At 32.5% G+C, this 19577-nt stretch overlaps 1 protein-coding gene across 7 annotated transcripts in view; it reads right to left on the bottom strand.

Moving 5' to 3' along the window:
• The window catches only part of LOC110993331 (optomotor-blind protein), an 80274-nt gene that overhangs the window by 26310 nt on the left and 34387 nt on the right, over positions 1 to 19577 (bottom strand). The gene's annotated exons all lie outside the window — the stretch shown is intronic.

Below are 19577 nucleotides of genomic sequence, written 5' to 3'. Positions count from 1 at the left end.
CGTGTACCTTGTATTCGGCTGATTTATAACATCATATAAATTCAACGTGAGCGCTTGCTGTACAAATTTACATTTTGTAGCTTCTACACTGTTTACAGATATGAAAATTTGTCTTTTAATTTATTTTAGATACAATAGATTTATGTTTAATAGGAGATGCGACCATAATTACAAATATATAGGCAAGCCTTAGTCTTTATTGTTTCTTTTGATTAAATTAATTTTAAAACGTATCACAAAAACCCTACGAATTTCTAAATTCAATCACCCTTATCATAAATCTTTGATAGGTACCGTTTGGTTTTATCCAAATAATAAGAATGGCGACAATCGTTACTTAGTCCAAATATAATACTATATAGTAATTAAGTTCCTATATGTGGTTGTTTGATAACTTATTTGCGTATTTACTATCGGGATCCAAGTGTTCCAATGGCAAAAGTAACGCAAGATAGGTGAAGGTGGTGGATGATTATTTGTTACTTTTACTACTCGCATAATTACCTAATATATAAGTTATATAAACTTATTATAAGGAGATCGATATAATATATAAATTATATATTCTAAAAATTGAAACTATCGGAGCTGTTAAAACAGCAATCAATTCTTATCGGACAGCTATGCTAATAAGACATGCTAATTCCGAAAACCAACAAGCGAACAAAAACACAGCCATACAAAGGGTAAAAAAGTAAAGAACCGGGCGCCACGAGCAATTATGGGCCAAGGGACCGACTAAACTTGCGAGGAATGCTAGTCGGAGTTTCATTGACTTAACGTTTTGACCTTTGAGATTTCAAATATTTAGAAATCTCTTGTCGCTTGTTAAATTGAAGATGTTACAGTTTTTGTTCCGTTTGTACTTATCAAAATTCCAGTGGGATAACGAGTCTCCCGGAAAAAGTCTTTTAGCTATTTTTAAGATCAAAAACCAGAAAATTTTGTAACGCGTAAGTTATTTTTCCCTTGAACGTTAACGGGACATGAAAAGACAGAAATAACAAGAAACATCTTTCCCGAATTCAATGCGATGACCAGGTGAGAGTTAATTCCATTCAATGGCTCACAATGGACATAAATACGGATTTACTGCGGAGATATTTGATCCGGATATTACCGGTCAGGTCCGGTGCGATCAGGGCGTACCCCGTGACGTCACAACCGCTGACCAATAGCAGGGCAGCTCGCTCATTGTCACCCCTATACTAATAGGTATCACTGGGACACTCCTAGCCAACACCTTCGATATTGATTGAGAATTCGAAATCAGAACGAACCTCAAGCTATCGACGAATCAAAAATGATATTTTATTTTAAACTCAACTGACATAACTTGATGTTCTTTTTTCAAAATTCAATTATACAGTGAATAAACTTAATGATACTTAAGCTAATGACTGTCATCTGAACTTAAGTTAGTTAAGTTTTGTGTACAAATTGACATAGAAAATCTCTTTAAATGGATATTTAAAAGGCAAATTTATTTTCGTCTGACCTCTCCACTGCACTTCAAACAAAAATAACGACATTTTTAATTAAAAAACCAGCTTGATAGTTAAACACGGAAACTTATAGACTTCGATACGCAAACGTAGTGATATTATTACAATTCTCAACTGCCCTACACAAAACTGCATTTTGCACTTTATGCTATGGTAGTACGGGCTTCTTTTGGATCAGCTTCATATAGTTAGGGTGATAATACAATAGCGATAGGATTAGTGTGCAAGGGGCTTAAGTTATTACGTCACGTAATGGCGGCACGTTATTATTATCTAATAATTTGTATGAATATTTATCACTACAAGTTAGTTCCCCTCATTATTGTATTAAATTGTATAGGATTATGTACACCAATTTTGGGACTACAAAACAACATGGCTTCATATGATCAATAATACATAATATACCTTATAATTTGTACTTGTTTTACAAGCTTTGAAACATATTAATGACTAAACACTGTCCAGCCGTGATAACAAGAGTAGAGAGGCCAAATAGAAGGTGGGCTGATAGAAATAGATTGGCAGACTATTGGAAAATATAGAATCATCTGGAAATTGTTAAAAGGGGCCTTCACTCCAGAGACGACCATACACAGACGATTTAAATTTAGCTATGAGTAAATACTAACAACATTTGAAATTTAATTTAGGCATACGGACATAAAAAAGGCTTTACTATAATTATGTACTTAAGACTTTCAAATTTAGAATACATACTCTATGCAGTTGCTACTGACTAACAAGCACTACTTGTAACAGGAAACCAGCATTCCTAACACATAACTCAGGTGTCACTAAACCAAAGATATTTTGAAACGACGCCAAATGCGGTACTCCGAAGTCTAGTACGTACTTTATAAATTCAAATGTTATCATCTTAGCTTTAATCATTGTAACCTTGTATGTATATGTGAGAGAAGAAATAAAGATAATTATTATTATAGATTTGTTAGACGGTCGTTATTATGATACGATATCGTTATAGACGAGTAAACTGGTCTTTAGCCCAACCCAGGATGTTAGAACACCAAAGAAAATGCACGCGATGTCGAGCCCTCTCAAAGGCTTTCATACCAGCGCCATTTGATAAAATTTTAACAAGAAATTCACTTGTCTTCATGAATCAAGCACATAGCATATACTCGTAAACACAATATATATTGTTATGTGTACTTAAAGTTATAACCATCATTCGTCCTTCCTTTCTTGGTTCTTCCACGGTAATTATCGGTCTAGATTCGAAATTAAGCCGCTGAATAAAATGCATTATCGACTGAACCTTAGTAGCGGTGTTATCGTCGAAGGGCAATAAATATTCACGACTAATCTTTGAGGAGCGATGCGTCAATTAACTCAAAACGTGGTCACCTTCTACAATTATGTAGATAACATTCGCTTCTGGTGGTCCCAAGTTTGATTACACTTTTCTCAAGTGCTCATATGTTCCTAGGCTCAAAAGTTTATAAGTTGTAATCATGTTTAATAGCTTAGGATTTGAATTTAGAGATTATATTAATAAGGGGATATAGAGATTCTGATATGATTTTGTCACAGTTTACATTTGACATGTCCAGGAAACTATTCACGTAAAGGTGAGATTATGAAATGCAAAAACTAATAAAAACATAACTAAAACATATAAAACCATTCCAATATACGTATAAAAATTTAATAAAGTACATACCTAGTAAGTTTGTATTAATATATGAATTAATAACTATTGGGACGTATTAACTCACCTCTCAGTAGTAGTCAAGGTTAATAAGAAAATTGAACAAGTTAAAACCTTCTACTACGCAACACTTCTTTAAAGACTCACCAATTACATACAAATACATCATTAGCTTTCTTTTACAATCTCACATCGCGCCTTGTATGCTAAAATTCTTAGACAAAACGAACAAGCAAAACCTAGTAAATTCCCGATAACCTATAAAAACGTTTATAGCAAGTCTGCGCCTGAGCATACTCGATCCAATCATAGACATTCATGCGGGCTGCCATTCACATACCATGCGGGCAATACTGACTCAAGAATATTTTTTAACTGGAACGAGATTCCCTAAGGCTTTGTACGCACTGGAATATGCAGTGCGGGTAGGCCGTCTAGACGTGCCGTTTTTGTAAATTTGACAACTATGGAAATGTCTATGGTAACGACAGTCTAATACTTGATATACATTGTTTCTTCATAAGGAACATGTTTACAATATGTTAAAATTATAATGTATTAAAAGTTGTTTAGTTCTCCAATTGAATTTTCAGTTGTTTAACAAGCATGTACAACTAATTGACTAATAATTTATCAAGCCTTTCGGACTAACCAAGTCTCTTAGTACGAAAAAGTAAATTTGTATTCGCTGTATAACTTTGCAAACGTGTGCGTACGTAGCCTAAGAGATGCTACAAAGAATGCTTAAAGAAATCGAATCCATAAACTGCAACACTACTATGTCAACTAAGAATTAATTGGGAAAATGATACGTCTTATAAATTTAATATCAACGGACTAAGTTGTTAACTAAGATGGACCCAAACTGTATACTACTGCAGTGTATACTATAAGTGTTGAAATATACAATGTAATAGAATTAAAACCATTAATATTTTTGAGATACACATAACATAATGATATAAAGTTATAAAGAACTTTGAATACATGTTTTTATGCGCGGTCTTTTTGAACAGGTGTCAGGAGAATATCGCAAATAACGTTACTCAAAAAAGGTTTTGCGTTAAACAGTATGTAAAATGTTTTAAACGGCTCGTTTGATGTTGTAGTCGTTTAAGGAAAAATCGGGCGTAAAAAGTTGGTGATTTAATAAATTCAATTCAAATTATTCCACTGCGTAAAGATCAACGCGGTCAATCCGTACCCAATATTCACTCTTGTCAAAATTTTCTTATTTACGCCGTAGAAACTCATAAAAACCGACTGACAACAAAATAAAGTATCAAACATAGCTCGCATTTAAAATTAAATCAGCAATGCATCTAGCCATTAAATGCAATGTTGCCATACGTAAACGTCCATTTTATACCACAGATTATCATTCAAAGCGCACCAATCATAGATTACATAAAACTTATCGTTGAATTAAAGTTATCTGAGCGAAACTCGTCGTGAAGGGTCTAATTCGAGTGCGATAAATACTAAAGTACGAATAAAACATTTTGCGGCGTTTTTGAACCGCTCAAAGGAGCCGATTTGTTTGGCATAAAGAGCCCTTTATTGGTCTATATCGTAAGAGACTTTATTCTTTATTCGCCCGGTTAATATTGCAATTCAATTAATGAACAATATTCGGTCAGGTTTCTCGAGTTAATTCAACGGCCGCTGACGGGAAGTTTGGTGAAATTTCGTTGGAGTTTATGCGTTTTTGTGTAATTAACATTCGTACTTTATTACGGCACTGGATTTTACTTCAGTGATTGCAAACAAGTTCCAGATATTTGACGTTTTTTGACGTTCGGATTTTTTTCGAATTTATTTCATTATTCATACATGTTGTGTCACACGTTATTCTGATATTATATGATATAATGTAAACATAGCGAACCATTGCTATTTATCCTACTTGGTAAAATGAGCATCTAAATAGATTCCATTTCCAAATTCTGAATAAGCACACAATAGTAATTCCAAAATGGTTATAACAAAAAAGGGTTTGTCACAGAGCTTTACACGCAATGCGTGCGGCATTACATTATCTGTGATCGTTTAAAGCCTTCTAAATTTAAAAAAGGTTCGTTCACGTGTAACGAGTAACCGAACAGCTACCGGCGTAAGCAGACGCCAATAAGGCCCGTTATTATTAGGGTTGCCATTAAAAATATAAAAAAGACAAAAAATTGTTACACATACGTGATTTCTTTAAATTTGTGTTTATATCTTGTATTTTTTAAGGTATTTTGAGATTTTCTTCTTGAAGTTCAATTTTCTATTGTTTTATTGACAACCCTACATATATAATCCAATCTCTCCTTATAAAAACACTCAAAGTGCGGCACTCTCAGTTTTTATCTCTATATTCATTGCTTTTAGAAGGGATATTACTTGATATGACGACATTAAGATATTAAAACATCTTTATAAGTCTAATAGAACCGACAAAGCAACTTAGTAAGCTATACTTTGTCTAAAATATAATATCATTATGTAAGTATTGAAAAAATACATTATATAGGTAAATGATATAAAAATATATTCAACAATTATTTGAACGAGTCAAATTTTAGGTTCTGGATGGTATTTTGTAGCTTTTGGAAAAAATATCTCCTTAGTTTTTATAATTCGAAATTTATATTAATTAGAGACACGATTCATTTTTGTTTATTACAACTTAACTCATTTACGAAAGTACCGAACAAAATATCAAACAACAGAAAAACTAAGTTTTAATTTACATATCGTATAGCTGATCTTATTAACGGCCGCTTTTAGATGCCACAGATTAAATAAATCTTCAGATAGCTTTAAAACTGCCGCGAGCCTCTTAATACTGCAGCTTAATATACCTATTGTACGCGAAATTATTAATTATAAAGCGTCACTTCATTATCAATTATTATTATTAATATTATTATTATTATTATTAATATATTTAAATAAAATTACTTAGCAAAGCTCGAAGACGACGAGTTTTTTATTTTTTCCTTGAACTCCGAGGAAGGTTTTTTATCAAGCCAAAAATATTTAAAAAGGTTTTTCTTCCGGAAAAGCGAACAGTCTATATATGGAGTAGTAAAATTTTCCTTATGTAGATATGTAGCTACTATAAAGGTAGTCTAAGTTAAACATCATAAATAAGGCGAAACGAACTTTGCAGTAGTAAGTATAATTATGACAATAAACGTTCGATCTAGTTAAATACTTAATACTTTAATTTGTCAGTGCTTAGTAGGTAAAATTCAAGCAGGCATATTGCGTGTCCGCATGAATTTCCACATATGATACACAGATTATTAATTTTTAATTTTTATTAAAATCATTTCTGTTGATTATTCTATGACCGTGGCGTGCGATGCTTAACGATTGTTATAATTTAATTTCTAATCATACTAGTGTGTAATAAATATGGCGTTTATTGTTTTCATAAACACCATGTTTATACACGCCTTAAGCTTTCGTTATAGAAAATTTGTGATGGCCATTTGTTATCCGTATAACTAATATTTAAATTGAATTATCAATTTATGCTACCAATGAACCCATCGCTCTAAGGCCTTATCAAGCACATTAGCCGGTGGTCGGCCGGTGACAAAACGAATGAGTGTTTTAGCGCTATCTGGGCGACCCTTTCATCTCGCCGCAGTAGCCCTTTTCAATATCAAGCATTCACTGCTTAGATTGTATTGAAACTGTTGATGTAACAGAAAAACCGTGGAGCCGCGTAAGTTTTAGAATTACTTATTGGTGAAGTTTAGTTAGCAATTGTTTCTGATATTTAATAGAACTAAATTAATAAATATTTTTCGTTTTGAAATAAGATCAAATTTGTAATGTGATCAACTATAAGACAACATACATTGAAAATGGTTGACAAAGACGACTCCACTATATTTATATTCTGATACTTATCAACATCAATAGCCTTTCCGATACCAGGATAAAACGCTTAAATTTAACTCTTTATTGCAGCTTATCAGTTCGGTAGAGATCGCACGCACACACACACAGTAATTACATGAACACTTATGATTTCATTCCCATCTTATGGCAATGGAATTCAGTTAAGTGTTAAAGTTTTTGTTTGTCAGAACGTGACACGGTACCAAATCGTCGATAATTATATACATATAAACAATTGCAAAATAATTCCATCCACTCATACAGTATCATCATAGAACTTAAATATCAAAGAACATAAATATATATTAAAATATATATTTATGAATTATAACTGACTTAATAACCTTGATCACAGAGCATCGTTAGGCCTGAAAGTTGGGTACAGAATACCTTCTCGTCTTTTAATGACCACAGAATAAAAATATAGAGCAATGTCCATAACCAGCTGACTAGTGAAAGTATAATTAGACCACCAAGGTGTTCGTATCTCACTAAACTAATTCGGTGACATGGAATGTCACTCCAAGACACGCAATCGGGTTATCTTAACGGTTTTAGAGCTACCTGTCTTAGCTTTTATTAAGGTTCGGTTGATATAATTAACTTACGGATGGCTTTGTGACCAACCAATCTACGTTAAAAACTTTTCACAAATGTATTGATAGTTTTCTAAATTTTAATTTGATTAGTTATAAACCCTAGTTCTAGCTTTGCAGTTAATAATATTCTTTTATTAAATAAACGCGTAAAAACACTTGTCAATGTATTGACTTTAAACGTTTGATGTACAACCGTTTAAACGTTTAAATTTCGAACACTATATAAACACTCAACAAATCAAAACATCGAAAACAATATTCACACGCCACGCGAGGTATTTCAAAAGATTCCACAATTGACTGTTACTACAAATATACAGAGAATGCGGAAAATGTAAAATTGTCGTTTTCACGAGTGAAGGAGCAGGTGTGACGTTTAATAAAAATGAGAAGAAAATTCCGCGCGGGCTCCGAGCAACACAATAATTCAATATTTTTCATATTTGATATTGAACCTCTTTTGGTACCTACTACTACATTGTTTATATGGAGAGACTTGAGGGGAACTTGTTTTATAAAATTCAAGGTAATATTTTTTTACTGCCGCTAGACAACTAGGCTATTATTGAAATTTTACTATTTTTTACTAGTTTACAGTTTTCTATGAATTATTAAATGTTAACGAATTTTATTTTAAATACCGTAAGGGCTTATGTCATACACGTGAAGTTCAGAACTGTTGAGTTACTTTAATAGAGAAAAGATTTTATCAATAAAACAATATAGTAATAATAAATACATTTGTTTAGTTAATTAATAAACTTATAAAGTTAGTATTGTCTTTAATTAACGTAGCTTTTACACATGTAAAGAAAACACTTTTTTACCGGATTGAAGCTATGTATTATTGGAATTGTTGTCGGATAAATTTAAAATTATGTTAAATAATTATAAGTTTACAATAATAAGTACATAGCTTCAGTCCGGTAAAAAAGTGTTTTCTTTAAACTAATAAAGTTAATTAATCTAAACCTTCCTACTTATTATTATTATATTGGAACAGGGGACAAATGACATAAAGCTCATCTGATGTTGAGTGATACCTCTGCTCATAGGCATTGCTAGAAGCTCGCAAGTGCGTTGCCGGTCTTAAAATCTTTTCAATTATCTATTCGAAAGTTACCTCTGTTACGGCCAAAACTTGTTAAAATTTTGTACGTGACTGAGCTGATTACAAAAATAACAAAAACTACCTTATATATAAATAAAATATTATAATATTCCTAAGCTGTACACTACTACAAGGAAGAATTTTTTTAAATTTATTTTAATTTTCTTTTTATTATTATTAATACTACCTTACGTTTCATAAATATATATATATACAGAAGCTATAAAACCAGTTTCAATGTTATTATGAAATATCTTTAATTGTGGCAACACAAAACGCGAGGGAACGTTACGCGCCAACAGCGTGTCAACAGTGACAGCTTTATGATTTTTACATGCAAATGTACATACAAAATGGATGAGCAAGACAAGTCATATTTCTAGTTTCACATTTGCGGGAAAAAAGTTTACTTAACAGGCTTAGAACAAATGTTGAATTTGTATGTTACATGATAGCAATCATTTAAATTTTTTAGCTGCGTTATTTACAATTATAAGTACCTAATCAAGCCTGATTAACATATGTTTACATTTACATTATAAAAATGAATATGAAATGATAGCAATATTTTACAGTGTTATTCATTAACTGTTAAGTAACGAGTGACTCGGTAAGCGTAGCGCAATGAGTGATTGATTAACTAACTAAATATTGAAATAATCTCGAAATAATTAATTTGTAATACTATTTTTATTGGACTTTGAACCATTCTTCTGATTCAATCATCATCGTAATCTATGGCTATACAGCTCCTCATTGGGCTTAGCCTCCGCAAGTAGATTTTGCCATCACTTTATCTTGCTTCCCGCATCCAACTAGGAACACCTTTTGCGTCGAGGCCCTTAACAATGCCATCTAATTCTCTTGCCACGAAGGTATAAGGGTAGTACGCAAGCTCGTCTTTCTTACTAAGGGCCTAGATTTCAGAACCATAAATAAGCACTGGTCACAGCAGAGTAATACAAAACACGCTTGGTATTCTAGATCTAAGTCGGGATCGGAAATATTTACTGAGACCTAAGTAGAAGCGATTTGCTACCATGACAGTCTGCTGATCGCCCGGCTGGGAATATTATCACACCTATGAGCTCAAGTAAAATACTGTTCGCCATGCAAAAAGCTAAGTTCTTCTGTTAACGTGTAAAATTCTAAGCATTGCATCAAGTTGATATTAATTCCTACTGACATTCCTTTTCTGTGCCATTTCTACTTAAGTAGGTCGTAGACACAATCGTTGAAGTTCGAGTATTTATCAAATTCATTGCAGGAATTCAGTTGAGCATTTGCTAGGTTTTATAGACCGATTTGTCTTCTATCTGTCGAAATTGTACACGCTATTATGTCATATATTCGGTGCGCTTGAAGTTCTATAATCGCGTGCAATGTTTTGACAAATTGTTTCTGATCGTTTCACATGTCAGTTTTTTAATTGTTGAATTAGAGCCATTTCTGGTTTTGCATTAGTGTGTTCTTCAATTGACGTTTGTAGGGCGTTCTTATTCAATTGCGCGCTAATTCAGACTAATGTAGGCAGACTGATTTTAATTAAAATTATAATAGAACACACTACTGAAATATTATATTAAATGTGTTGTATTTAGAAGTACAAACAAAACGTTTTGTAACCTCGTAACTACATTGCAAATCGTTAGTTTGTTATACCGCGAGTTATTTTAAATAAACAGTAGTCAGTAGTCACATATGAAATTTGTTTGCCTTGTACCCTATTAAATAGTTACGGGACTTCGCATTCTGGCATACTTCTAATACATAAAATAAACTTAGTCTTATATTATTCGAAAATCAAAATGTCATGTGTAAAGTAACTTAACCACATTCAACGTTAACACCTAAATTACACCATCACTATTTTAACGACACACATAAAAAGGAATGTATAAAACTGTTACCCTCACAGATACCTAACACCCTCACACAAGGCAGCGAAAGACCACTTTAAGCTGAGCTCTAAAGAAACATTCATTTCCTTTGTTTCACCTGCGACGTGAGGTGGTTGAAAGCTCTCGTTATTGTGGCGTTTTGATAATGCGTGTCTCTAGCCCATCCTAAAGGTTTTCAGTAGCACTTGTTTCGTACACGCTCTCATTTTGAGTCGAAGTTTGCCCTCAGTGACGGTTTTATTGGCCTTAAAGGTGAAATAAAAGTGAGCTTCGAGTGTTGCTGAATTTGAGGTGTAATTTTGGCATTTGCTGACTGACACGCAACCTGGCTTTTTGTGGTTTAGAGACCACAAATGTTTTAAAAGCAGTGGTGATTCTTCATTTACTTATTCCTCGAGCATACGATTAAAAAAATATCCAAAAAAATTCTCTAAAATAAATTTTCGAGTGCTTTTCAGTTGTAGGTATATAATTTACAGTTTCAGTTGGTAATCTCGGCTTTCGGTTTTTTAAGTCGGTTAAAAATGGATTTAAGAGCAATGATATTTGCAATTTCTTCATATGCGATTGTTTGTTTCTCGATTTTGTATCCAAATAAACAGAAAAGGTTCCTACTGGGGTTTCGTAAACAATTTTTAGTATGGATTTTATTTTATCATAAAATCTCCTAGAATTTCTGTATAGTGATGGCTATTTGTGTAAATAAAACTATTCTTAAATGTGTGTCAATAAAAGCTTTTATGTATTCGCATCCATGATAGAGCTATCAAACAATAAACTTTTCGACAACGCCAATAAAAATATGAATTAATTCAGACACGGTTATTCGGAATATTTCCCAAATATTCATTCGAATTGCTATAAGTTTGTGAACTCATAATTCTGAAAAATAACAACCGATGGGGTCTAATCGTGTCCATGTGTTTTCATGTGTAGAAAATTGTCGGAATTGGATAATTGAGAATGATCCAAGCACATGTGTTTCCTAAGAAATTATGTTTACAAAATTGTTGTATTTTTAGAGTAATTTAAGAGTACTACTTACCTGCAATGTCTTATTTTTTCTAAATGTTATGCTATTTATAAGTTGTTATGTCCGCAAATTAAATGTTTATAAAAATTTATTGTCGTATATAAAACTATATAAAAAGACAATATACCATATTCTAGAAACCTAAGTCATATCGAGGTGACCTTTTGAAATGAATCACGTTTACTAACTACAGATATTTACGTATTGTAGTGACGTATAAAATAAATAACGTTGACAATTTATTGTCGCTAAACTTTGGTTTAATTGTTTTCCTTAATACGTACTTGTTGTTTAATAAATTGGACAGGGCTTCTGCACCAGTATAAATAGATATACTATAGATAATTCCGTTATATAACCTTACTATGGGATTCGTTGCTATGGTTACCGTTTATATGTAAATAACGTAAGTAGAAACAGGATTCAGCTTGTTCGAATTTCAAAAATAGAATTATGTTGCACCCATGTTCCTATATTTAATGTTTCCGAGTGTGTGCAAACAGTGTCAAGTGGCATTATCAAATATTTGCTATCCTTGTGGTCACTTGACAAGGGTATTTATAACAAAAATACTATTAGTTTTCGATACTGTAGATCTAGTATGAGTTAGTACGAGATAGTATAAGTGTATCTACGTTTGTATTTCAACGATCTCTCTGACATTTGAGACATGGTTGAAATATAAACGTAAATACGATGTCTCTTATTTTCAAGCTACCTTATATAGCACCGATGTAACTTATATGGATATATCCGTCTCTTTCTGTCCTCGCTATTATAAAAAGAGATCAGCACTTTAGATAACAATATATAATATAATAACAACAGTATACAATCCAGTGGCGCTACAACTTTTTAAGTTTGCGCCTCAAATTTATGTAGTTTCGTAATCATTTCTTTTTTAAAAAGGGATAAAGGTGTTCCACCTACTGTGGCTGAAACACGCCGGTGACTTTTTTCACGATGTTTTACTTCAGCAAGTGTTCAATGCGAATATAGACATGAAGTATATTGGTACACCGGAGATCGAACCTACGACAAGGCTAGGACTTAATACTGCTGAGTTATTTAAAATTGGAATTGTTATACGATTCTATCCATTACAATATAAACTAGAATATTTATACTGATATAATTTTAACATAGACCATTATTAAAAACGTTAATTAATAATGTGAATCGTTTTATGGCACTCACTTTTATAAAATCAAATCACTATCGTAAAACCAAAGTGATAAATTATACGATCGGTTCGATGTTTTAACAATGTGCTAAAATAAACAAATTAATTGTATTACCTATCGTAAACTGCACCGTTGAGATTATGTGAGCGTGGGAATAACCACCCATGAGATCAATAAAAAATATAAATTTATCTAATCTCGCATTGTATAAATTGCGAACACGAAATGATTTTAATGAGACGTACAACTTTTTTCATAAAATATAGTTCAAAAGCCGCAAGGTTGCTTTACCAAAGCGTTTAAATTCCTATTTTTCTTCTATTATATATATTTCTATTTCTATAATCTATGCTATATTGCCTTTTTTATAACATTTATTTAGTAAAAATAAAATATATTATTTAGACCAAATACTAATTATTAAAAATTAAAAAAAATTGTCGTTCGAAATTTGAAAATTAAATGATGCTACTTTGCCACTCCATTTTGTTGTGTCAATTGCTATTTTATTAAATATTCTAAACTCAGAATATTGTTTTGTGTTTAAATATAATATCTTGAATAATACGTCATGACAAAATAAATCCACAGATAAATTCTGTGTATGCGAAAGTTCTCTGAAGCCACCTACAAGGACAAGTTCGCTTACTCCTAATGAATAAAATATTATTTTATAAAGTTATCGCGAAATTAGTATTTTTAAAATTATAATATCTATTTTTTTATAACAGACTCACTAGCGAAATGTACAATTTCAATAAATTCTGAGATAAGAAAAAATGCTTAATCGTATTAGGCTAGAAAATGATCAGTTAATTGTTTTGTAGATAAAATGATCGTGACAATCTATGGTAGGGGCAACCACAGTGCATTTAATCCGGACTTGATCCCGCAAATATTTGTGCGCTGTGCCTCTCATGGGAATACATTCTGAATTTTACTTACTTAAATTTCGATGATAGAGATAGATATAGTTACAGCTTAGGTTTAGAACGAGATAGATGAAGAGTTCATGGACATAAAAAGGGTTGTCACTATTTATCAGTTTTTTTACGGTTACATAAAAACATCTATGATACTAAGGACTTCACTTAGTACTATTATCATTACTTTATTAGTTCATAAATTAATACTTTATATTTAACGGATGTGTGATATGTCAAACCTGGGCACTAGTTGTTTTGTAAAATATAGAAATATATTTTCAATTAATTTTTAACAGCAGCCTTATACTATATTAATTAGAAAACATTTGAATAAAAAAATAATTAAAATCGTAAATAATATTGTGTATGTGTAAAGCAGGTGCTAGGTTAACGGCTGATAGATAAATTCTACTAATTATGTCTTAATGGTCTCATCGACACATTGGGGATAGGCAGAAAAGAATGCAATAACAATTATTAATAAGAGCCCTTTTAAACGGAAAAGGCAAAGTAATTATTATCTAAGGTTAGTGACGTTGTGTATGTATGTACACAACATTTGAAAATCGAATATTCATTCATGGAAGTAGAGATTTAACGTTACTATGGCATAAATTCTAATTCGTATCTGAAATCCTGTCTGTTTTCGTTCATTTGAAATTTTGAAAATCGAATATTCATATAAATGTACATTCTTGGTAGAAGAGATTTCACTTTTTAAGTTTTAATGACGCTTTTGAACTTGGAATTCAATACGTTTTTGACATTGGTACGGGGCTATGTGCATAGGTCTTGAATCTCATTAGCATTATAAGCTAGTAATTATTCTCAGTCTCCGTGGTAAAATATAACCTTGAGGTCCGGGTCTTGTATCCCAGCGAAATAATTGTAAATTAATGGTTGAAAACGAAATGCTACTGGCACTGATAACTAATCCTTAGTAATATAATAAGATTATAATTTAATAAGATTACTTTGATATATTTCGCAAACTTGTACTAATAATATCACCCCAGTATTTGTGTCCTTTGTTTAGGTCAACAGATTGTAATACAATATAAAGTACAGATATTAATTACAAAACAGATGTGGAATCAACAACTTATCACCAATGTATAATACGTATGTACCTATCTGTTATGTCAATATGGGTCTTGGTCTGAGATTGCGTCCATTTCTTCCATTTTATTTTGTACACAGTGATCAGGCTTCTGTCTGACATATTCTCCCTATGTTTGCCATTAGGAGCAAATACTAATTGCAAGAAAATTCCATTGGAGCACGGCTGTGTTTCGAACGCACGATCCCGGGGGTGAAGATCCTAATGGCTTAAACAATAAGTCAATATATAATGAATTAAAATATAAATATTAAGAAGGTAAAGAATTTTATTGAGCTAAGCTAAAATAATTACTAAATAATTAATGGCATACCTTTGGTTTTGTTTTATATTACCTATGTATGTTGAGTTTGTTATCGTCTTATTTTTCGTATGTAGGTACCTAATATAATCATCGCGCATAACGACTCACTTTAAAAAATCCAAGTCGTTTAGTCATACCAAATTTACATAATCATCGTAGTACGTCGACTCTTTCTGTCAAATTGTGGGTAATCTGCGATGAAGAGAGATAGATTATTCGTTCAAAAAATAGTGAAGCCTCTCACTTGTTTTGCAGTGAATTGCAATATTACCTTGCGTCCTTCATTCTTTCTTTTGCTTGGAGCTTATAGAACTACCTCTTTATTTCTATTCAGCATTAATTACAAAGCACGGTATGCGCGGGCGCCACTCTTAAGCCTAATAAAAAATAAACAAGTCTTCAAGTTGCCAGTGAAGAGTAACAGGATTAAATTTACACTCCAACAATTAACAATTACATTATAAAAAGCCTCAAGCCTTTATGAATCCGCAGCAAATGCTACATTGTTGCAGTATTATACACGAGGAATAATATCTCTGACTAGTTTTAAGTATACTTAACAAGGATTTTTGAATGCCGTGGACCAAAAATATCTAGAATCGCTTGCGCATTATGTATGGCAATACGAGTTCGGCCTTACGTCTAGAAAACCTGCATTTGTTCAGATAACTCAGTAATAATACAATAAAAACCTTGTACTTAATAAGGCAGATTACAACGGATATACAAAGTATCGAAGGGGCTAAATCCGTCGCATGAACAGCATTATTGAACATGAACCCTTTGAGTCTCCATTCTTAAACCGCAAACCGAGCGCTCGATAATTAATCCATTACATGTCTAACCCTATCGACAATCGAACCGATAAGATGGCTACGAAAGATTTTATCACCCTCGTTTAATAGAGAACAATTTGTGAGGGGCTCACCGATCTCCTGGATGCCTCGATGCCTCCCAAAGGACATCACCTTTTGATCAATAACTGTATATAAATTATCGAACACATGCCCTTTCCTGCTCGAGCGAGCGCACCGGTCCACCGTCCTTTGTAATTCGGTAGCTACTTGTTTATCAAACTCGTGCAAAACTTCCGGATTGCGTACAGAGTTTACGAAAAATGTTTCGTCATTCGCGGAAAGTTGTAGAGTTTCGCGGTTCCAAATTTAAATTATGAAATCTTACGGCGAGTTGGCGAGTTTTTTGTTTACTTTTTTGGCTGGCAGCTGGAAAGATGCGGCTTCCGAAACACAATGCCCTACTTGAAGTGAATTAGACGCTCGAAAGACGCCGGTTGAGGATTAGCCCCTCACAATTAAAACTGGCAGACGGCGCTTTTCGTCATCTTTGACATTCAAGCCTCAAAATACACCCCCGGCGGCGAAGGTATTGTGCACTCGAGATGTTTTGATTTGTAAAAACGGACCCAGAAGGCAGCGATTACAAAATATTAGCGCATTGTATCGAGTGTTTATTGTTCGCTTGTAAACTTTGTGCTATTTGCCTTTATGCCGCCCTCTCTAAGTTCACATGAGATTTATATCACGAAATAATAACTATAGAATATCATAGAATTATAAGTCTTTAAAAAGTGGTTCTCTGGAAGAAATCGCTCGAAAGCGATAAGTTTAATATTTTTTTTTCTTTTCTATAATGCAACGAAGTGTTAATAAGTCAAAATAATAAATATATTGAATTTTATTTTTTTAAGGTGTTAATATAACTAGGAGTAAAGATACTCCTAATATATAAAGCGGAGTGAGTCTAGAGCTTAGGTGAGGGATTTTCAAGTCTCACATATACGTTGGTGTGTGTTCATACATACCCTACAAGCCAAATCCAACAAACGAATTTGCTAAGAATATAAGTAGTTGTGATATTGGATTAGGGACGTAACTAAACCTGAATTTATTGATGTTTTAAAATCCTTAAAGAAAAAGGTTAATCAGTGGATGAGAAATATTTTTCTAGAAAGTATTTAATGTGAATTTTGTCGCATAAAAATTAGGTAAGCTTTATAATTTACAAGAAACATCAATAAAAAATAAATAAACAAATGTTTAACATGGCAGATAATATCAATATGAAAAATTGACAAGCGTACAAAAATCGGCATGTCGGACACGAAAGACGACGCGGCCGCATAAAAACAAAACGACCAATAAATCGGGATCTACCTGTTTAGAAAATATCGAAAGGTGAAAGATGTCAGGAGCTTTAACGAGTTCAGTTGTAAAAACACTAATATTTAAACGTACTTAAAATTAATCGACAATTGGCGATATTCATTGTGAAATCACGTTTGGTTGACTATTAAGTACATTACGGCATTTTCAGTCGTCAGTTAAGTTCTTTTTCTCAATGCCAGGGATCGCGAATGCGTTGCCGGCCTCTTAAGAGTTGCTACGTTCTTTTCTTGAAGGACCCCGAGTCGAATTGGTTCGGAAATACTTCAGAGGGCAGCTGGTTTCACAAAGTTAACGAGTCTTCAGTTGTTTAGAAAATAAAGAGGTATTTGCTTTATATTAGTCGATACTTAGCATAGCAGAGTGGTACTGTGCATATGACTATAAAAATGCCGCTACAACCTATTAGCTTTGGTCCTTAGAGTTCTGCATCTGTTTCGTGATCATTTGTTTTTTCTTCTGTGCCTGACAGACTTTATGGGTCTAACGTTGGCCAATGGCCATAGTCGGACCGCATGATGCAGTCGAAACCGACTGCCGTGGAGCGGTCGCGTTGTACACGACTGCAAAACGACCACATAATGCATGCATAGGCATGCCCGTTTCTTAACGATGTTTTCCTTTACCGTACAAGCTAATGTTACATGCGCACATTGGTACACAGCTGGGGTGTGAACCTACGACCACAATAGAGAGAGTCATCAAGAGCATAGCGGCACCATTATGTCTCTGTATATCAATATATCTAATGATTTTTAAACATAACATTGAAAATCAGCTTCAATAATATTATAGAACTGCCAATGGACATATGAAATTTCTCTTAACGGTCAATAATTTTTGTCCTACTATTATACCGTAGAGAATTATGTTAATTATCCACATAAATAATATTTATTTATATGTTAATTGTCACACGCAGATAACATTCTACACTTATTTTTTTTAAATACCTTACCAGCCAGCTGATGTCAAAATTCCTGACATTCCACAGACGATCGTTATTTCAATTACCCCTCGTCAAAGACAAAAGACTTGACACGGGAAAAAAAACGCATTATCTATGATTGGATCGCGGTCTTGTAAACGCAGTCGGGTGTAGGATGTTAGTTTCGGAAGCTTTTTTGAAAATGATATTGCTTACCGACTGTTGTCTATGAAAAAAGACGTACCGGTATTATTAAAATGAAATGCAAATTGTTTTTTTTTTAATTTTAGCGCGTTTTTATTGTTTGACATATGTCAGTTTAATATATTAAAATGATTATTATTACTTATAAATTAATAACTGGTAATTTGCCTTAAATTTGATTCGACAATAAATTCTATGAAATATTGTGTTATACGAATTTAATAATTAAAAACGTAATGGTATCAAGAAACAAGTTTTGTTAAATATTCTTATTAATTAAGTTTTAGAACATTCATATGCACCTGCCTTTTAATTAAATAGCATTTTCATATATGATTTCTTATTGCGAATTAGCTTAACAATGCTCTTTTGAGTAAAAAACTTCTACTGAAGAAAAGTTTTTATAAGATGTTTAGGAGTGTGAAGTATAAGACATATTTCAGTTGTAAGGAATCTATAGTTCTTAAATTTACTTTGCTGTTTATTACGTGTTATATATAATATTATATAATATATCCTTAGTCGTTTCATTATCTGATATAATTTTTACACCTGCCAATTCTTACATTACTTTAATACAATATTATTTTTTAAAGTTAGTATAAATCTATAATACTTCATGTATTTTTAAATTACCTATATATTCTATATGTATTTTCTTTTCTAAGTAGGAATTGAACTACCGGTGTTCAAATTATCTATTGAACATGGTTCAGTTAAAGTAAATAGCAGTAATAACCGTGGCGGGCACAATGCACCCCCGCTGTTCAAGAACCCAACCTTTTTAATTATAATATCACCCACATTAAAACTTTTTGCTACAAACCTTTTTTGATGGATATAAACTGCTAAGGCAGAATGCGATATGGTATTAATTAATAATATTTGAGTTATAAATAATGTAAATAACTATCTGTTAAGATATGCCGTATATGCGAAGATTTATTCAAACATAATATCACTTTTAATTTATATCAGGCCATAGAATTATTTATCTTGCATCA

The sequence above is a fragment of the Pieris rapae genome, chromosome 3 (assembly GCF_905147795.1).
Source record: "Pieris rapae chromosome 3, ilPieRapa1.1, whole genome shotgun sequence".
Taxonomy (NCBI): Eukaryota; Metazoa; Arthropoda; class Insecta; order Lepidoptera; family Pieridae; genus Pieris; species Pieris rapae.
This window is presented reverse-complemented; position numbering and strand designations above follow the sequence as displayed.